Below are 20,416 nucleotides of genomic sequence, written 5' to 3' on the forward strand. Positions count from 1 at the left end.
TCTCTGGGTTGGAAAGATCCCTTGGAGGAGGGCATGGCAACCCACTCTAGTATTCAAGCCTGGAGAATCCCACGTACAGAGGAGCCTGGTGGGCTACAGTCCATGGAGGGGGCAGGGAGTCACAAGAGTCAGACACGACTGAGGGACTAAGCACGACTAAGCAGACATATGTACAATTTAGTGGCTTTAATGCATTTGCAATGCTGTGCCATCATCACCACTGTTCATTTCCCAAAACATTTTTATCATCCCAAACAGAAACTCAGGAATAGTTTAAAAGTAACTCCCTATTTCTCCCTCCCCCTGAGCTCCAGGCAATCTCTATTCTACTTTCCAGGTACCACATATATATATTGAATCATATGTTATTTGTCCTTTTGTTATTTTACTTAGCATAATATTTTCAAGTTTCATTTATTATAACAGGTATTAGAATTTCATTCCTCTTTATGGCCAAATATGCATTATATGTATAAGGTACATTTCCTTTAACCATTCATCTCATGGTAAACAGTTGGGTTGTTTCTACTTTTCAGCTATTGTGAATAATGCTGCTACAGACATTGGTGTATAAGTTTCTGTTTCATTGCCTGCTTTCAGTTGTTTTGAGTATATACCAAGGAGTGGAATTACTGCATACAAGTAATGCTATGTTTACCATTTGGAGCAATCAAACTGGTTTCCACAACAGCTGCACCATTTCACATCCCATCAGCAGTGTACTAGAGTTCCAATTTCTCTACAACTATGTCAATGCTTACTATTTTCTGTTTCTTTTTTTATTGTTTTTGTTTTATTCTTTTTGTTTTTCATTTTGTTTGGTTTTGGTTTTGGTAAAAGCCATTCTAAGGGGTGTAGAGTGATATCTCTTTGTAGTTTTGATTTGCATTTTCCTCATGATTAATAGAGGAGAAGGCAATGGCACCCCACTCCAGTACTCTTGCCTGGAAAATCCCATGGATGGAGGAGCCTGGTGGGCTGCAGTCCGTGGGGTCGCTAAGAGTCGGACACAACTGAGTGACTTCACTTTCACTTTTCACTTTCATGCATTGGAGAAGGAAATGGCAACCCACTCCAGTGTTCTTGCCTGGAGAATCCCAGGGACAGGGGAGCCTGGTGGGCTGCTGTCTATGGGGTCGCACAGAGTCGGACACGACTGAAGCGACTTAGCAGTAGCAGCATGATTAATAGAGGCTTCCCTGGTGGCTCAATGGTAAAGAACCTGCCTGCCAATGCAGGAGTTGTGGGTTTGATCTCTGGGTCAGGAAAATCCCCTGGAGAAGGAAATGGCAACCTACTCCAATATTCTTGCCTAGGAAATCCCATGGACAGAAGGAGCCTGGCAGCCTACTTTTCCATAGGGTCGCAAAAGAGTCAGACACCACTTAACAAGAAAACAATAACAACGTGACTAATGATGTTGAACATCTTTTTGTGTGCTTATTGGCCATATGTATATCTTCTTTGGAGACGTATCTATTCAAGTTCTTTGTCCATTTTAAAATTAGGTTTGGTTTTATTTTTTTGTTTCTGAGTTATAGGAGTTTTAATATATTCTGAATATTAACTCCTTATCATACTTTCCCATTGTGTGGGCTGTCTTTTTACTCTCTTCAGAGTGTCCTTTGATGCACTAAGCTTTTTTATTTTGTTGAAGCCCAGTCTATTTTTTCTTTTCTTGCCTGTGCTTTTGGTGTCATAGCCAAAAAATCATTATCAAGTCCAGTGTTATGAAGCTTTTCTCCTGTGTTTTCTTCTAAGAGTTTTATAGTTTAGCTCTTAAATTTAGGTCTTTGTTCCTAAACAAAGCTGATTTTTTTAAATAATATAAGGAAAGTGTCCAATTTCATTCTTCTACATGTGGATATCCAGTTTTCACAGTACCATTTGTTGAAAAGATTGTCCGTTCCCTATTGCATGGTCTTGGCACCCTTGTCAAAAATCATTTGATCATATATACAAGGGTTTGTTTCTAGGATTCTGTTTTGTACCATTGGTCTATATGTCTGTCCTTATGCCAATACCACACTGTTTTGATTACTGTAGCTTTGTAGAAAGTTTTGAAATCAGGAAGAATGAGACCTCCAATTCTGTTCTTTGTTCCTCTTTTGAAATATTGTTTTGATTATTCCAGGTCCTTTGATATTCCATATGAATTTTAGAATAGATTTTTCTATTCTGAAAAAAATGCTGTTGGGATTTTGAAAGAGATTGCATTGAATGTGTAGAGCAATTTCTGTAATATTTTCAATTTAATGGGCTTCCCTGGTGGCTCAGATGGTAAAGAATCTGCCTGCAATGCAAGAGACCAAGTTTGATCCCTGGATCAGGAAGCTCTCCTGGAGAAGGGAATGGCTATTCACTCCAGTATTCTTGCCTGGAGAATGCCACGGACTGAGGAGTCTGGTGGGCTATGGGCTACAGTTCATGGGGTCACTAAGAGTCACACACAACCAAGTGACTAAGACACTTCATCTTACCAAGCCTTCCAGTCCATGAACACAGGATGTCTTTCCATTTATTTGTGTTCTTTAACTTCCTTCAGCAATGTTTCGTAATTTTCAATGTTCAAGTCTTTAGCCTCCTTGATTAAAAATGTATTCCTGAGACTTCCTTGGTAGTCCAGTGGTTAAGACTATGCTTCCACCACAGAGGTCACAGGTTTGTTCCCTGCAGGGGAACTAACATCCCACATGCTGCACAGTGTCACCATAAAAATATATTTTTTTATTCCTGAATACTATCTTTTTGACATCCTAATAAATGGAATAATTTTCTTAATTTCCATTTCAGACTTTTCATTGCTAGTATATAAAAATGTAACTGATTTTTTGTATTTTTTTTGTATCCTGCAACTGCTAAATATTATTCACTCTAGTTGTTTTGTGTGTAATCATTAGAATTTTTTACATAAAAAATTCTATCATCTCTGAACAGAGATAATTTTATTCTTTTCTTTCCAATTTAGATATGTTTTCATTCTTTCTATTGCCTAATATCTCTGGCTAGAACTTCCAATATTATGTTGACTAGAAGCAGACATCTTTCTTTCGTTCCTAATCTTAAGAGAAAAGCTCTCAGTCTTTCACCATTGAGTATGATATTTGCTGAGGATTTTTAATATATGGCCTTTTAATACTGAGGAAGTTTCCCTCTGTTTCTAGTTTATTGAGTATTTTTGTCATTGAGTGTTAAATTTGTCAAACAGTTTTCTGCATTAATTGAAATGATCCTGTGAGATTTTTTTTTTCATTACATTAATGTGGTATATTGCAGAAATTGATTTTTAAATATTGAACTCTCCTTGCATTTCATGAATAAATTCCATTTGGTCATGGTACATAATCCTTTTAATATGTTGCTGAATTTGATTTGCTAATATTTTTTTTAAATGCTGTATTCTTATTGGACCCTGGTATATAGTTTTCTTTCCTTGTAGTATCTTTTTCTGGCTTTGGAATCAGGGTAATGCTGGTCTCATAGAATGAGTTAAAAAATATTCCCTTCTGTTCGATTTAGGAAGATTGTGAGAAAGAGTGGTATTAAGGCTTCTTTAAATTTTTGGTGGAATGCATCAGTAAAGATATATCATCCTGGAATGTTTTTTCCCTATTTTATTGAAGTATGATCTCCTGATGGTTCAAACAGTAAAGAATCTGCCTGCAGTGTCAGAAACCTCAGTTTTATCCCTGGGTCGGGAAGGTCTCCTAGGGAAGGGAATGGCTACCCTACTCCAGTATTCTTGCCTGGAGAATTCCATGGACAGAAAAGCCTGTCCATGGGGTCATAGAGCCAGACCCCACTGAGTGGCTAACACTTTGACTTTCGTGATTGATTTACAATGTTGTACCTCAAAGTAATTCAGTTACACACATATACGTTCTTTTTCATATTCTTTTCCACTATGGTTTATCATAGGATATTAAATACAGTTCCTTGTGATATACAGTAGGTACTTGTTGTTTTGGAGTGTATATTTTTAAACCAGCTTCTCCCTCTCCCCTGCTCCCATATTTCTGATAAAGAGCTGGGTTTGGGCCTGACTACCCCAAATACCCAATCTGACCACTCTTAGATACAACTCTTGATCAACTAGTCATATTATATTTTAAAAAAGAAAGAAAAGGCTTTGGATAAGAAATGTACCCAAGCTACCCAGCTCTGGAAGTGCCCACAGGAGGGAAAGAAAAGGACACAGGGGTGAGCGAGCCTCTGAGAATGAAGAGAACGTTGACACCCTCAGGAGGAAAGGTTGCCTGGTGTACAAGTTCACCCTTTGCCTGACTGCACCTGCTTCTATCCAGATAGCTTCTCCCCGCAGTTATACCTGGCCTGCAGCCACTAGCTTTCTGGGAAACTGCTTAGTCTGAGAGAGGGTGAAAGGAGAAGGTGCTATGTACAAAATGCAACTCACAGGACTCAGATGACCAGGCATCAGGTCCCTCCCTGAGCTGTAATGGACCAAGCTGTGGTGCTGCAGCTGGAGAGGGAGCTCCTTGGCGTGAACTGATAATGTGAGGTTATTCTCACCAAAACGTTTTCTTAGTCTTATGCTCAGAGATCCTGGACAATGGGAAAGCATCATAAAACTTGTAATTAGACAGGAAAGCTATTTTCTGCAGGTCCCTTTGCCTTTTAACCTCAATCTCTCTTTTCCCCACCCCCATCTTTCCTCAGGCACTAGTCTACGCTTCCAGTAAAAACTTGCTCAGCCACTTGTGTAGAAAGAGGAATTAATATTCAAATACTCAACGGACTGGTTCTCCTTGGTAGCAAGTAGCCAAGTAAATATCCAAGTGAGAACCAGGGAAGGAACAAAATGGCATCAAGCCCAAGTGAGAAGTGCCTCAGTCATCCTGCAACACCCTGGATGTGGCCAGAGAACTACATCCTCTCTCTAGGTGAGTCACGGCCTCCACACCCAGCAGGGTGTAGACACACTGCACTGAAACTCAGATGAAACAGTAAGAAAAAGTCAAGCAGGTGAAACACTTCCTTGCTATCAGTTTGATAAAATACTCAATGCTGCTTCAAGATGGAAGACAATACAAGGTTGGGTTTTCAACAATACAAGGTTTTACATGATCCCACTAAAACTAGGGTCCTGCAATGAGGCTTGAAAGTGTGTAGTCCCATATATCTTTCCATCTATAAATATAGAAGTTCATGGAAGCTCTGAAAAAAATTTTTGTTTGTTTGGTTTTAAGGGGAGGTGAACTTCAATAGTGCTCTAGACCTTAAATAGATGATAAAAGACAATTTGGGAGATCTGAGTTTTCTCTTCAAAAATCCAAGATGTAAATACATCCTTAAACTATTCCTATTTATACTTTTTTCCCCCTTATACCTCATAACATTTCAGTACAAAAGAGAAAGTGATAATAGCATCTCAGCTTTTCAGAACTGGCTCAGGAGACCAAAGGCCGAAAAGAGATTGTAACATTAGCTAGAAAGCCTGTGATTAAAAGTCCAAAACTTAAGACCTAACATTCAAATATTCTAAGCTACTATTACAACAGAAACATTATTTCTCAAGATTGAGAAGGACTAGTGAAAAACTTTGTGGACCTGCAAAGGCATGAACTTACCTTCAATGCTGCAGTAACCTAAGCTCTGATCTTGACGAGCACGAAAGTTCATCTGCCCCTTTTTATAGCTAGAAAGTGTCCCAAATGAACTTTACCAGGTCATTTCATCACTATCATGATGATTATTGTCAATAAACACTGATTAAGCATCAGGACTTGGCCAGTACTAACATGAACAAACCTATTTCAACTTCCCTGAATCATTCCTTGGTGAACATATCCAAGGGCATTGCTCCATCACTGTTCTGGAATTGTACTCTTTGCAATTTTTATATATATATATATGTGTGTGTGTGTATGTGTGCTGCTTTTGACACAAGCTTTCCTTGTAAGTAGGCATTAAAATACAGGCTTATAATTAGCTTCTAGGGAGGCAAATGTATTGTGGAGCAGAGCTCAGCAGGAGAGAAGTCAAGGCAGGTATTGAAGAAATATGGCCTGGAAGATGCATAATACAAAGGTTTTCTGAAGTGTGAGAAATACTACTAAAGTAAGGAAGGAAAACAGAGTCCTATCACTATAGACTTTTCAGTTATTATTTCCACACATATTAGCACGTGGTTCTGAAAGTGTATTTGCAACTTGTCCAATCTTGAAAACCTACAGTAGGCTGGCATGTAACATATACAATCCCAGACAGATCACAGCTACAGGAGGGCAGCATCGTGTCTAATCGTGCTGGTCTCTCCGGTCCTGGGGCCAGCACCTTGCCCCAGGATGGGTGTTCAGTTCCTTTCCCTCTCTCCCTCCCTCCCTCCCTCCCCTCTTTCTTCCTGCCAGCCTCCCTCCCTTCCTCCCTTCCTTTCTCTCTCTCTTTCTCCCTTCTTTCCCTCTTTCTGGTGTGACATGTGTATTTTTTCATCCCTTAGGCAACTTGAAATTGCCATCTCCCTTCCCCCCACCCTCCCATGGATTTCAAGGTGACAAACAGGTGACAAGTCTGAACTGTTTTGCCTCTTAAATTCATCACAGACTACAGTTGCCGAATCATTCACTGAATAAAACGTAGGTCACATCATTCACTGTCTAGCGATCACTCTTCTCCAGGTAGATGGTTCACAGCCATCACTGTGGCAGGAAGTCGTCCTGTGTAGGTTCAAGTCATCCACAGTCAGACTCTCCCCCAGGAACGCTCCTTCAGCACACGCTGGCATTTAGACAGCTGTCCCTCCTCTGTACTCAGTGCTGTTACCAGCCATCAGATACTTGAACATTAACTCCCATTCCTTCAAACCATGGTAGGACCAACCCAGGGCCCATGTTGATGGAATCCCCTCTGGTTATGGATCATGAGATTATTTCTTTAAGAAGTGTTCTTCTGGAGACATCTGCCTTAAGTGATGCGGTCCCCAAATGTGCAGTTCTCCTGGGTAGCTAGGTTGTAATCAGTACTCTTCCCATCTTTGTCACTGTCCTCACACAGCCTCTCTCACCCCATGGTTCACTCTGTAAATTCTGGACAATTCAGTACTCTCTTCCATCGGTGACATCCCACCTGGCCACGGAAATGGGCCTTCTCATGGAATTCAGCATAGATGCCTCCAGAGGGATTAGACATCTTGCCTGTTGCCATTGTACTGTGGCTGATGACCCGCTCGCCTAGATTTCTGCCATCATCTTCTCCCTCCCAGAGAGGGAGAAGTCACCAACTTTCTAGTGGTTTCTTGTGGTTCTGGAGGATATGGCACTGTCTGAATTCAGCGCCTGTTCTGCCCTGGCTAACCTTGTCACACTCCTGGTCCTTGGCCTGGTACTTGTTACTGGTTTCCTTGGGGCTGTGGTGGGGTGGATGCTGGATCCAGTGGGTTCTGCCATGCTGGGGTGTGCTTGTTCCTGGTAACACTGGCCTAGTCAGCCCCATCCCACCTTGCACCATTTCCAGCTCTTGGGCAGATCCGATGGTGACCCATACTCACAAGGCCCAGAGTCCGTCCTGCACCCCAGCTGGGCATGCTGTTCCCAGCACAGGGGCTGGTAGCAGCCACAGCCTGGGCGGAAGGGGCGGCCCCAGGCCACGCAGCCAGCAGCAAGGGCAGCACGAGCAGCGGTGGTGACAGCCATGCTTGCCCGGATGACTCCCTAGCTCCTGTGAGAGTGGAATCTGACCCCAATTCAGACCCCAGTTCAAGTATTTCTTGAATCACATCCTCACAGACCTCCCCATTTGTTACTTTCTTAGGCTCTAGCATCTAAATCTAAGACCAGAAGTGAACTCTAAATCCTCATGTCTCTCAATTTACGGGATCCTGCCACGGTACATAGAACTAGCCTCAGTGCAGAAATAGAAAGGGTACTTGATCCTTTGTGCTGTGCCTGGTCTAAGTTCCAGCTTACCTCACAGGGTGTTCTGGCTGCCTTGTTCTCTCCCCTGAGAACTCAGAGAGGTAAGGTCCATGCCGGGACTTAGGCACTGGACCCTACCACTCTCCACCCTTTGCAACTGTTTTTCTCATGTTGTACCAATTCTTCGTGCTGCCCTTCTTCATATATTTGAAGACTGTGTCTCACCTGTTTCACTCAGATGACCCACGAAACTATTTTCTCTGCTCAGTTTATTAGAAGTTACAATGGACTTGAGTCTCACTAAGTTTGTTGCCACTCATCACAGTCTATACTGGTCTAAGTGATGAATACAGAGGTGCCCCTGGAGTAGCTAAAGGCTGTGTGGAGAAAATAATATCTTCTCCAGGAGTGTGTCTTCTCCCCCCCAAGATACACGAGGTTGTGTTTGTACCAAAAATAGAGCAGGGTTTTCAAGACCAGATCTTATGGGGAGTGTGACCTTTAGTAAAAGTGCCTTTAGAGCAAACTCACAATTCTCACTGTTCTCCTCACACCTTGTTTCCTCAAAAAATTAAGCAAATATTAATAGCTGCAGAATTTGGGTAATTACAAAGTGCTTCATACTGCATCATATAATACCATTTCCAAGTTAGCCTGAGTATAGCATTGTATTCTCAGCAGAAACCCAGAGAGTAAGGGCTCATCCATATAATTCCCAAATGTCAAGCAAGTGACAATTTGCTGGGCTCTCCTCTGTAAAATCTCTTTTGTAAAATTAATAAATAAACTAGAAGGTATAGAATTCTATATCTACTATAGTAAAGTATAGAATATACTACTCTATACCTTGGTAGAATATCCTGTATAATTTACCTGTAGACTGCTTAAAGATAAAATTCAAAAGCTGTTAAAACCTGTTCATAGGATGTTAACATACAGAAAAACAAGTCAATGGCTTTTATATAATGAAGAAATCCCTGCGTTCATCACTGACTCCCTCTTCCCTCCAAAGGCCACATTTCTAAGTTCAGTGGCAGGAGAGAAGATACTCATTACCCTTCCCTCAATCCTTCCCAGAAGTATTGCTGGAGAAAACATAACCACCCAGGCGTGTCATCACTACACTGAGAGGGGTACACCCACAGGTGAACTGATCCCCAGCAAGGTGTGGGAGGTAATGAGCAGAGCTCTAGTTTGCAGGGAGGCATAAATCACAGAAATGTTGTACTTCAGAAACTGCTGCACTGTAACCAAAGAGCTGATAATTATGTCAATGAACATTCTACTTTCTCTTTACTATATCCATCTGTTCACTTACAAAACTAACACAGATGTTCTTTTCAAAGGCCATATATTTCTGAAAAATGCAAAAGGTCTCACTAAAAAGACAATACTAGGTGGAAGAAAGCATTTTATTTTTATAACATTTTTGTTAGCACGTGTTCATTCATCATCTTTATATGAGATGCGCTATTCAGTTAATTATCTTTCTAAAATTAAAATGTAATATATAAGAGGGAAATTGCCAGAAAGAAAGCAAAACTACAAATTGTGGTAAAATTAGCTGGTTCTACAGTAAATTTTAGCTTACTAGAAAAGTCCCTTTCAGCCAATCTTTATCAAGCACCCTATATATCAAACACCATGCCAGATGCTTTAGGAATACAGGAAGGCAGTATGATATATGGTCTGTGTCCTCAAGGCATTTTTAGTTTAATTGGAAAGAGCAGTGGTATGTAGATATCGATACAAAAATCAACAGTGCTAGGACATGAGTTGTGCCGTAGTCAAAAGGACAGACCCGGAGCGCAGTGCCTTGTTTTAAATCCCAGCTCTACCCCTGAAGGCCAGGATTAGAGTTAAGGGCTCACCTTGGGCACACAATTTACAAGGGTGCCAAAAGTTTGGTGATCGAGATAAATATTTTAATGCAATATTTTAAAAAATCAAAATTAATACAAAAAATTCATGATGCACAAAATAGCAAAAGTTTAAATACATACAGTCGCCAGCAATCCTGTGTCAAGTCATACTGGAGCCCTAAACAAAAGAAAAACATGTATCCCTATGTAGATGTTTCATTGTAGTTTTAACTGCTATTATTTTTCTGTGACACTGATGTAGTTGAGAAAATGTTGAAAATGAAAAAGTAGGTGCACTAAACATCACATTATTTTAAGTTTCAATGTTTTACTTTTACTCAAACTAGAATTTATTCTAATTTACTTTCCTGGCTTTCAAGGAAGGAAGCTTATTACTTATTGGCTTTGAAAACCTGAGTGAATTTCTTAATCTTTCTTCTCTTAGTTTCCTCCTCTATAAAGGGTGGGGCAAACAGGGCCACCTCACAGGGTTGTCGTGATAGTTAAATGAGTTATTACATTTTAGGCACTTAGAACCGCACCCTGCCCAAATTCTTTCCAAGGTATGAATTTGCTATTACAGTGTCTCACACAGACAGTGAAAGTTCTGGAAGATCAGAGACCACAGGTCAGCTTCTGCAGAGATGACTGGTCACTCATGATCTGATACATCACTGCGCAGGAACATATGCTCCATGGGGGCTTGCTCACCACCTTATAGTGAGGTCGACAGTAGGTCAAGACCCATGACAGGCACTTGATATGTGTTATTTTATTCAGTTCAGTCACTCAGTCCTGTCCAACTCTTTGCAACCCCATGAATCGCAGCACGCCAGGCCTCCCTGTACATCACCAACTCTCGGAGTTCACCCAGACTCACGTCCATCGAGTCAGTGATGCCATCCAGCCATCTCATCCTCTGTCGTCCCCTTCTCCTCTGCCCCCAATCCCTCCCAGCATCAGAGTCTTTTCCAATGAGTCAGCTCTTCACATGAGGTGGCCAAAGTACTGGAGTTTCAGCTTTAGCATCATTTCTTCCAAAGAAATCCCAGGGCTGATCTCCTTCAGAATGGACTGGTTGGATCTCCTTGCAGCCCAAGGGACTCTCAAGAGTCTTCTCCAACACCACAGTTCAAAAGCATCAATTCTTTGGTGCTCAGCCTTCTTCACAGTCCAACTCTCACATCCATACATGACCACAGGAAAAACCATAGCCTTGACTAGATGGACCTTTGTTGGCAAAGTAATGTCTCTGCTTTTGAATATGCTATCTAGGTTGGTCATAACTTTTCTTCCAAGGAGTAAGCGTCTTTTAATTTCATGGCTGCAGTCACCAACTGCAGTGATTTTGGAGCCCAAAAAAATAAAGTCTGACACTGTTTCCACTGTTTCCCCATCTATTTGCCATGAAGTGATGGGACCAGATGCCATGATCTTCATTTTCTGAATGTTGAGCTTTAAGCCAACTTTTTCACTCCCCACTTTCACTTTCATCAAGAGGCTTTTGAGTTCCTCTTCACTTTCTGCCATAAGGGTGGTATCATCTGCATATCTGAGGTTATTGATATTTCTCCCGGCAATCTTGATTCCAGCTTGTGTTTCTTCCAGTCCAGCGTTTCTCATGATGTACTCTGCATAGAAGTTAAATAAGCAGGGTGACAATATACAGCCTTGATGTACTGCTTTTCCTATTTGGAACCAGTCTGTTGTTCCATGTCCAGTTCTAACTGTTGCTTCCTGACCTGCATACAAATTTCTCAAGAGGCAGGTCAAGTGGTCTGGTATTCCCATCTCTTTCAGAATTTTCCACAGTTTGTTGTGATCCACACAGTTAAAGGCTTTGGCATAGTCAATAAAGCAGAAATAGATGCTTTTCTGGAACTGTCTTGCTTTTTCCATGATCCAGTGGATGTTGGCAATTTGATCTCTGGTTCCTCTGCCTTTTCTAAAACCACCTTGAACATCAGGAAGTTCATGGTTCACATATTACTGAAGCCTGGCTTGGAGAATTTTGAGCATTACTTTACTAGCATGTGAGATGAGTGCAATTGTGGGGTAGTTTGAGCATTCTTTGGCATTGCCTTTCTTTGGGATTGGAATGAAAACTGACCTTTTCCAGTCCTGTGGCCACTGCTGAGTTTTCCAAATTTGCTGGCATATTGAGTGCAGCACTTTCACAGCATCATCTTTCAGGATTTGAAATAGCTCAACTGGAATTCCATCACCTCCACTAGCTTTGTTCATAGTGATGCTTTCTAAGGCCCACTTGACTTCTCAGTCCAGGATGTCTGGCTCTAGGTGAGTGATCACACCATTGTGATTATCTGGGTCGTGAAGATCTTTTTTGTACAGTTCTTCTGTGTATTCTTGCCATCTCTTCTTAATATCTTCTGCTTCTGTTAGGTCCATACCATTATTTTATCGGATGGGTGAAAATCAGAAAGTTCTTTACAAAGAAGATAAAATTTGAGTTGGTTGGCTTTGATTAAATGTTTGGAATAAAACTGGGGATGATGAGAGAAGGCATGGTGACTTTAAATGTGCTGAGTTTGAGTTAATAGCAATATACCTAACTGGGAGTATCCATCAATCATATGGAAATGTGAGAGAGGCAGTTTGGAAGAAAGAACCAAAATGTAAACATGGCCACAATTCACATGGTTGCGATAGGAGCATCACATAAGCAGACGCCTCTCTAGAGGAGCAGACAGGCACAAAGAAGAGCAAAGAGCAAGACCAAGATGCAGAGACAATGACTGGATGAGTCTACAGAGGAGCCGCGGAAGACACCTGAGCATTCAGGATGACTCTTGAGAAGCAGCAGCCTCCAAGTCCTATAACATCTCCCCTACTCATAAGACATCTCTTAAATAAGTGTAAATGATATGAATTAAGAAAGACTTGGATCATTAAAGGTACTCATTAAAAATTATTTTGTGTCTTCCAAAAGTTGATGAAAGTTCAGATGAAACATCTAGCAGTTAATAGAGTAGGGAATTGCCTGGAAGTCCCGTGATTAAGACTCTGTGCTCTCACTGCCAAGGATCCTGGATCAATCCCTGGTCAAGGAACTAAAATTGAGGCTAAAAAAGTAAACAAAAGGAACATGCACACACAAAAAAACAGTTGATAGGATATGTGTTAACATCATATATTTACTTCTAACTACATTCCCGAAAACACATTTATAAGCCATTTATTAGCTCATGGGGGATAAGCTGGTATGATATACACTGTCAGTTGCCTGTTTAAATCTATCCCTTCCACTCTTAGGAAAGCCTTGACTTGGTTCCCATGGCCAGGTGCCACGGAAGGGGCACCATGGGTCAAGCCCTGGGACGGTGTTCTAGATTCAATTCTAGCCAATGAGACATGAGAATAAATCTTCTGGTTAGGGGCATACTTCTGGAAGAAACTTTCTTGCTATTAAGGAGTGACAGGCAAGAAGAGACCATTCTTTCCCTCTGACTCTGGAAATCTTGCTGGGATTTAGAGCTTGGAAGAGCTTCATCTGTCTTGGGACAAGGGAAGAGCCAACACATAGAGGGTGGCAGAGAAGAAAGTTGGATAGAGCCCGGGTCTTCCATGATGTCACTGAGCCCCTGGATTAACCAATGCTAGAATCAACTCGCCTCTGGCCTTTTAAATGGAACAATAAATCCCCCTATTGTTTAACCCCATTTGAATCAGAGTTTCTGTGACTCAGTCAATCATGGTTATAGGTTTAAGAAGAACTGACCTTCCCTCTTCTAGTGATTCATCAATTTTTTTACTAGAATCCAGCCTTCGTATGTATGGCATGAATTAGAGTTGTGAATCTCCAAAATGTGGATTCTCTGCTTCTTGGAATAGGATCTATAATGAATAAAAAAGTGTTAGCATATGCTTGCTTGTCTTAAATGTATCAATAAAGTACTAGGCTCACATGCCAGCAGAGATACCCCACCTAAGCTGCTTTGCTATGCAAGATTGGAGACTATAATAGTAAATGGGCTCTATTCAGAGAAGTAGCTGGAATAAGGGGCCCAGTAAGAAGCTTGATTGTGGATTATATGCTGTTTCATTTGTTACACAAATATTTGTTTCCAGCTGGAGTAGGAGTCCCATATTAATTAGAGCTAGAATTGCTGACTTGGTTTACAGAATGTAGACAAGAAACACTCCTCATTCCTGACTCTAAAAAGTTAGACGGGGAAAGGAGGAGTGACATTATTCATACCAGAATAGCTTCAAGATGAAGTGGCATCATGTATAAAATTTTAAGGAATCACTGAAGATAGTGACACCAAATACAAAGCCAATTAACCCTTCTATTTGGCAGCTAATAGCCTTTCAGCATGTCTATTTTCTTTTCCCCCTCATTAATTTTAAATGCTATTGACAAGACTTTTTTAACCTATTCATTTGTTTTTAATCCCTCTCCCACCCCATGCAGTGACCACTCTCTCCCTTCTACCATGTGAGCAAAGAACAGGTTCTGTGCTTCCTTGTCTCAAAGGATGCTGTGGCAGAGCATAGAGCACAAGTTACCTGCAATATATTTTCCTTCTTGACTTTTGTTTTGATTCATTTGTAAGGTGCATGTGTGGCAGGAGGGGTGGGGGACCTATAAGGGAAACATGAAGAAAATGGAGTGTTCATCAAACTAAAAGATTCCAGGAGACAGGGGAGACGGACAGAGGTCTGGGTTCATCAAGCATCAGCAACCAGAGCCATCTCCATAAGTGACCTAAGGAGTGACCAGATCTTCAAAGGCTCAACTTTATGATACAACCAAGGAACTAGAACTCTAGGCAGCAGCCTCACTATAGGTCACCATGCTCTATGTGCTCCAGGGGAAAAAACAGAGCCAGCAGGTTTGAAGGGACTGTACTGGCTGGGGCAGAAGGTGTCTCAGAGGTCACCAGTACAGTCCAGGGACTGAAGACCAGAGGGCCTTCCCCTATATCTTGGTGCTATGAGACCCCGAACTTCCAAACAACCCTTGGGGTGAGGAGGCTCTGAGGGCAGTCATGTATGCCTATAGATATACATTACCCTCTTGCTATATAGGAAAAGGTGAGGTTGAAATTAAGTTGATTTAAATACATGGAGAAGGCAATGGCACCCCACTCTAGTACTCTTGCCTGGAAAATCCCATGGATGGAGGAGCCTGGTAGGCTGCAGTCCATGGGGTCGCTAAGAGTCGGACACGACTGAGCAACTTCACTTTCACTTTTCACTTTGATGCATTGGAGAAGGAAATGGCAACCCACTCCAGTATTCTTGCCTGGAGAATCCCAGGAACCGGGGAGCTCATTGGGCTGCCATCTATGGGGTCGCACAGAGTCAGACATGACTGACGTGACTTAGCAGCAAATACATGCAAAAACTCAGTATCTCTTGCCACCTAGGTCTGTGGCCTAGAATTCATACCTGCAAACATTGACCATTTAGGGCCCACCCTCAGCGAAATCCCTCTCTACGTTAAGTTAGTTGTGTCCACTTTGGGAAAGTGCCAGAAACCCTTGACTCTAAATTTGTCTTAAAATCTCTAAGTACAGCGGCTTTCATGTGGAGGGGCACAGCATGCATGCTGCCAGACTATTCTAGATAGAGACCAACTAGCAGCACCAGAAACACCTCTTTAAATTTCAGGAGCATCAGATGGTCCAACCTAATGCCTGGTTGCAAGCAACAGAAGACAACTCTGCTCACTTTATTTTAGATAGAGTATTGGGAGGATATTGAAGAGTTCATAGGATACATGGGAGGATTGGAGACCAAGGTTCAGAAAATGGGCTGGACACCAAGAGAGGATGGACGGTAGGGACCAAAGTCATGCCATAGGAGTGTCTGCCCCTGCTAGTCCCCACTGCTGCCCACAGCACACACCATCACTACAAATGGTTTCTACACTATCTTTGAATCTTCGCTTTCCTCCCTTGATGTTCAATGTCCCAGAGAGGAGGGTCTGACTGGCTGACCCGGGATCCTCCTCAGAATGACTGGGGTAGGGAGGAGGGATCATCCTTGATACAGAGTGGAGCACTGCTCCTCCCCAGTACGACACACAGCGAGGCATTGCCTCCAGATGGAAAGGGAGATGCTGAGCAGAAAACAAACTAGGCAAATGTCCACCACATTCCCAACCATTTAGGGAGAACGAAAGGGCATTAAAGTTCTGAAAGCTCCAGCTTTAAATGAACTACCTTGGAAACACATTTGCCTTATTTCTTGGAATCAAGCCCTGTAAAAATGTTACATAGGCTTGTAATTTCACTCCCAGATCAATTTGTAACCCATGACCCTGATTCCTGCCCCGTACTTGGCCCTGGATTGCTTCTTCTGTTGATTTTAGATTACGATAGCAATTCCAGCTCAGGGACAGAGGCTTGCCAGGCACCCACATTTAGAACAACACTTTCACTTTATCTCTCACCTCTTACCTCTCAGGGTACACATAAGTCCTGTTGGCTACCTGGTGAAGTTAAGAAGGAAGATAAGTTTAAGGACCTTATTGATCCCTGGGTAGGGAAGATCCCTCAGAGGAGGAGGAAATAGCAACCCACTCCAGTATTCTTGCCGGGATAACCCCATGGACAGAGGAGCCTGGTGGGCTATAGTCCATGGGGTCCCAAAGAGTTGGATACGAATGTGTGTCTGTGCATGCACACATATATTCATATTCAGGCTTAAGGACCACAGAATTAGAAAGCTATTTCATCTCCTTACTTAGAGATAGAACTAAATTCTTGAAAAGTAGGAATATGGCCTGTTTTTTAAGCTCTTCAAGACGCAAAAAAACACTATCCTCGATACATCCAAAAATACATAAGACACAAACTGTGTTTGAAGACTCAGAAGAAAACAGAGAACCCTTGGCAAAAATGGGAAGTGGGGGGAGGGATAAATTAGGAAATTGGGATTAACATATACACAGCACTATATTTAAAATAGACAACCAACAAATACCCACTGTATAGTACAGGAACTGTACTCAACATTTTGTAATAATCTATAAGGGAAGAGAATCTGAAGAAGAATATATATATATATATATATAAAACATATAACTAGATCACTGTGCTGTACATCTGAAACTAACACAATATTGTAAGCAACTATACTTAAATTAAAAAACAAACCAAAAAAATGTGAAGGAAGATAGACAAGCATAGGAGGAAGAGGCTGTCCAAGGGATTACGACAGTGGCTGGGGACATAACCTCCCCACATGTGTGACTGCTCCTGGCTGCTTTGCGAGCTTCAGGCAGCAGACAAAGTGAGCAGACATAGCCTCTGTTGGAGGCGGAGGCTTTTCTCACATCTGTCGGCGCTGGAGGGAAGAAGCCTCAGGATCTGAGTCTGACAAAAGAATCTCCCTTTATCAAGAGGTTCACCAGGATCCAGACAGAGGGGAACACATGCTCTGGAAAGGGAAAAACCAGATGAGGTCTAAGGGCACATTCAAACCTGTGTGTGTATTAGTTGCTTAGTCGTGTCCGACTCTATGCAACCCCATGGACTATAGCCCACTAGGCTCCTCTGTCCATGGGATTCTCCAGGCAAGAATACTGGAGTGGGTAGCCATTCCCTTCTCCAGGGGATCTTCCCGACCCAGGGATGGAACCTGGGTTTCCCACATTGGAGACTGATTCTGAGCCGCTATGCTACAAACCTGCAGTGAGCACTACAAAGGTCTTAGCATTGGTCAAAGCATGACCAATGCTTGATATATGCGAATTCATTGAATTTCTTTCAAAAAGAGAAGTAGGGAAATTTTAAGTAAAGGCAAAATCTTTCCAATGCTTCTTGTTCTAGTTTTCCTTAGCTTTGTCCCTTGGTTCACGCTATAAGGGTCTTATGTTGTTAGTTAGGCCGAAGAAAGACCAAGTCATCCCAGGCCGTGCCTCCCTCCACCTTCCCCAGTCCCAAGTAACTGAATGTGCCAATTAGCTGGGCTTTGAGAGCCACAGCACCAGTGGCTCCAAAGTTGGCCACTGGCCAACAGTGAACAGGTTCTGGCCGGCCACACCTCAGATTTGGAAAGCTGCTCTGTACCCCACCCTGAGGTGCGGTGTGAAGCCCGGACAAGAACAGGCATACACGGGGGCGAGGAGCCTGCTCTGGGCTTACTCCAATTTAGGCTCTGAAAAGGGAAACCTGGGGCAAAGGTAAAGAGTTCTGAAGGAAAATAGAGCAAATTTTAAAATTCTAAGGATTCCGCTGAGACACAGAAGCCTGTATCTCTTCCCTGCCGCCTTCCCTCATGACTGATCACTCTGCTTAAGGAGTTTCTGCCTCCGGGAAAGTGAAACTACGTATTTGTCTCATTTCTCATCTGAGTTGAAGCCAACATATATAGCAATTATAGATATAATAGAAAATATAAATAAAATATCTAATATTGAAGTTCCTCACAACATTTTCTTAAATATGATTGACAACAACTGAAGGTCATGGACTGAGGTTTTTGTGTGACTCATGTTCATTTCTTTCCATTTCTTAGCTGTCACAATCATCCCACAGTAAAAGGCTTTCTAGCCTATTATTACTTCAGGAACACTAACATTTCTTAAGGGACCTCCCTGCCCCAAGGAGTTTTTACTCCATCTCCAAAGAAGATAGAACATTCTTAAGGAGTGAGTCAACTTATCACATTAGTTAAGGCATCCATTGCTCGGCCATCAGTCTTTATATCATTCAGATCTGCATAGATGTGCTATAGGAGACCAAGTTGTTCATCTGAGGGCAAGCCTTCAGCTGGTCAGAAATTCCCAGGGTGAGTTTTACAAGCAGTGCTGGGACCCTCATGCTTCCATGTCTTTTGGTATAAGTTGCTGGCTCTCAATCATCATGTTTTAGGGCTTAGAAGGAAGTGAAAATGACTTCAATTCCAAAATGGAAGTGTACCATATAGTTCCACAAGATCTAGGTACACCGGATTTATAAAGATGCTTGCAAACTTTACCAAGTGCTCAGCAGTTTAAGTTCCCTCTGTGCTCAGCAGATAACTCAGTTTCCTGATCCATGAAGAAGAAAAAGGGCATCAGGACTGATAACTTGTTTCATGTCTCTCCTCTCTACTTCCTGCTTTACATGTTCACTCACCTCCTGCCTCCAGCTGAAGGAATGGGTACCCCTTCCGAGACCTGCATAATGCTCCTGATAGTGCTCCATCTTCTTTCTTCATTTTCTCCCTTGCCAGTAATTCCCCAACCCCATCTTCTCCCTGAGAAACATGGTCAGTGCTCTCCATCCTGAAAAACCTCTTCCTTCTACTCCTCCCCTTCTTGCTGCCAATCCCCTTGAATCCACGGTCCTCCTTTCTCTTCACCTGCCACTCATGCTGTCCTGACTGCATTTAATCCTAGCTTTTCTCCCACTTGCACTTTCTTATTTGGATGTTTACATCTATTCTCATGATGTCATATATTACCTAAAAGCCGGTAATTCCAAAGATCTATCTTTAGCCCTAAACTCGTAGTTCCAAACCATTCTCAGTGCATACTGGTTATGTCCACCTGGCTGTGCCAGAGGTGATGTGCCAGAGACACCTAAATAAATAAGCCTAAATCCAAACTCATCTATTTTCTCATCTCTTTTCAAATCCACATCCCCAGAAAATGCCTGAGTTTTATCAACCTAAGAGTTACTTTCAAACATCAGAAATTCTAAACAAGAAAATGCTACACACATTAAACAATCCCAAAGATATAGAGGAATATGGAAGAAATCTGTGATATCCATAAAAGCAAACAAGAAAAACACTGAAGAATAATCTAAAAAATTATTGAATAAAGAAACCCCCAAAGATGTATGGGAAAACAGATTAAATAGTGAATTTATATGGTATCTTAGAGACAACTGGTGAAGATGAGACAGCTATTAATTAAGAAGTCAAAACTGATGGTTCTTGCTTGCATTTAATTTGCTTAGGCCTACCACTTCCCACTGAAAAGATCAAAGGACATCATTACCTGGAATATGGTATTACTGTTGGCAAAGCTGATTTTCTTGCTGGATCTGCCCAACAGAGCAGGAAACATGTGCTTCTAGGAGAAAGGTAAATGTGATCTGTAGCTTTTCACACTCACTTACTGTAGAGCAGACACCATAGTAAGCAAGCCCTAGAAGTACCAGGGGAAAAAGTCAGGAGGAGATGGGTGTCAAAAATCTTCATTTCCTCCATGTGTTAAACAAAGTTACATACATCACAAACTGTGGTCACTTTTTACAAGTGACTCCGAGATATAAGAGAACTGGATTCTAATCAATATTCACCAGTTCCCAGTTTTCATGTGTATATTATTCAGTGACCTTTGGCAAATGACTTACATTTTCTGAGATGATTTCCAGATCTCAGGACTGTCACACAAAAAGGACTGTCACACAGTTACAAATCATTTGACAAAATCAAGCTCAAGCAAGATAGTTAAATGTTCGAAATTCCCAGTCCTGCCAACTGACTTGTAGAATGTTCAAATATAACTTTCCAGTTGCCAAAAAATGGAATCATGTTAGCTTACATTTCCAGGAAATGTCAGATGAGGCAGTTTTGAAAATCCACCTGCTGTGCCTAAGTCTGAATCTAAAACAATAAATGGTCCATTTTTCTCTGGAAGTTGAATTCTTCTGAATTAATCTTGTTACAAGATGAAAGCCTGAAAGTAAATACGATGAATCACTCCTCCCACCATGC

The 20,416-nt window shown here is 41.8% G+C and overlaps 1 long non-coding RNA gene across 1 annotated transcript in view; it reads left to right on the top strand.

Annotated features, from left to right (window-relative positions):
• Positions 1-20,416, top strand: part of LOC147364642 (uncharacterized) — a 147,299-nt gene that overhangs the window by 94,574 nt on the left and 32,309 nt on the right. The window contains exon 3 of the long non-coding RNA XR_015134790.1: positions 4,678-4,901. This is a non-coding gene — a long non-coding RNA (uncharacterized LOC147364642). The remainder of the gene's footprint in view (positions 1-4,677; positions 4,902-20,416) is intronic.

This window comes from Bos grunniens, chromosome 10, assembly GCF_055505025.1.
Source record: "Bos grunniens cultivar Pamir isolate PY7600 chromosome 10, Bosgru_T2T1.0, whole genome shotgun sequence".
Taxonomy (NCBI): domain Eukaryota; kingdom Metazoa; phylum Chordata; class Mammalia; order Artiodactyla; family Bovidae; genus Bos; species Bos grunniens.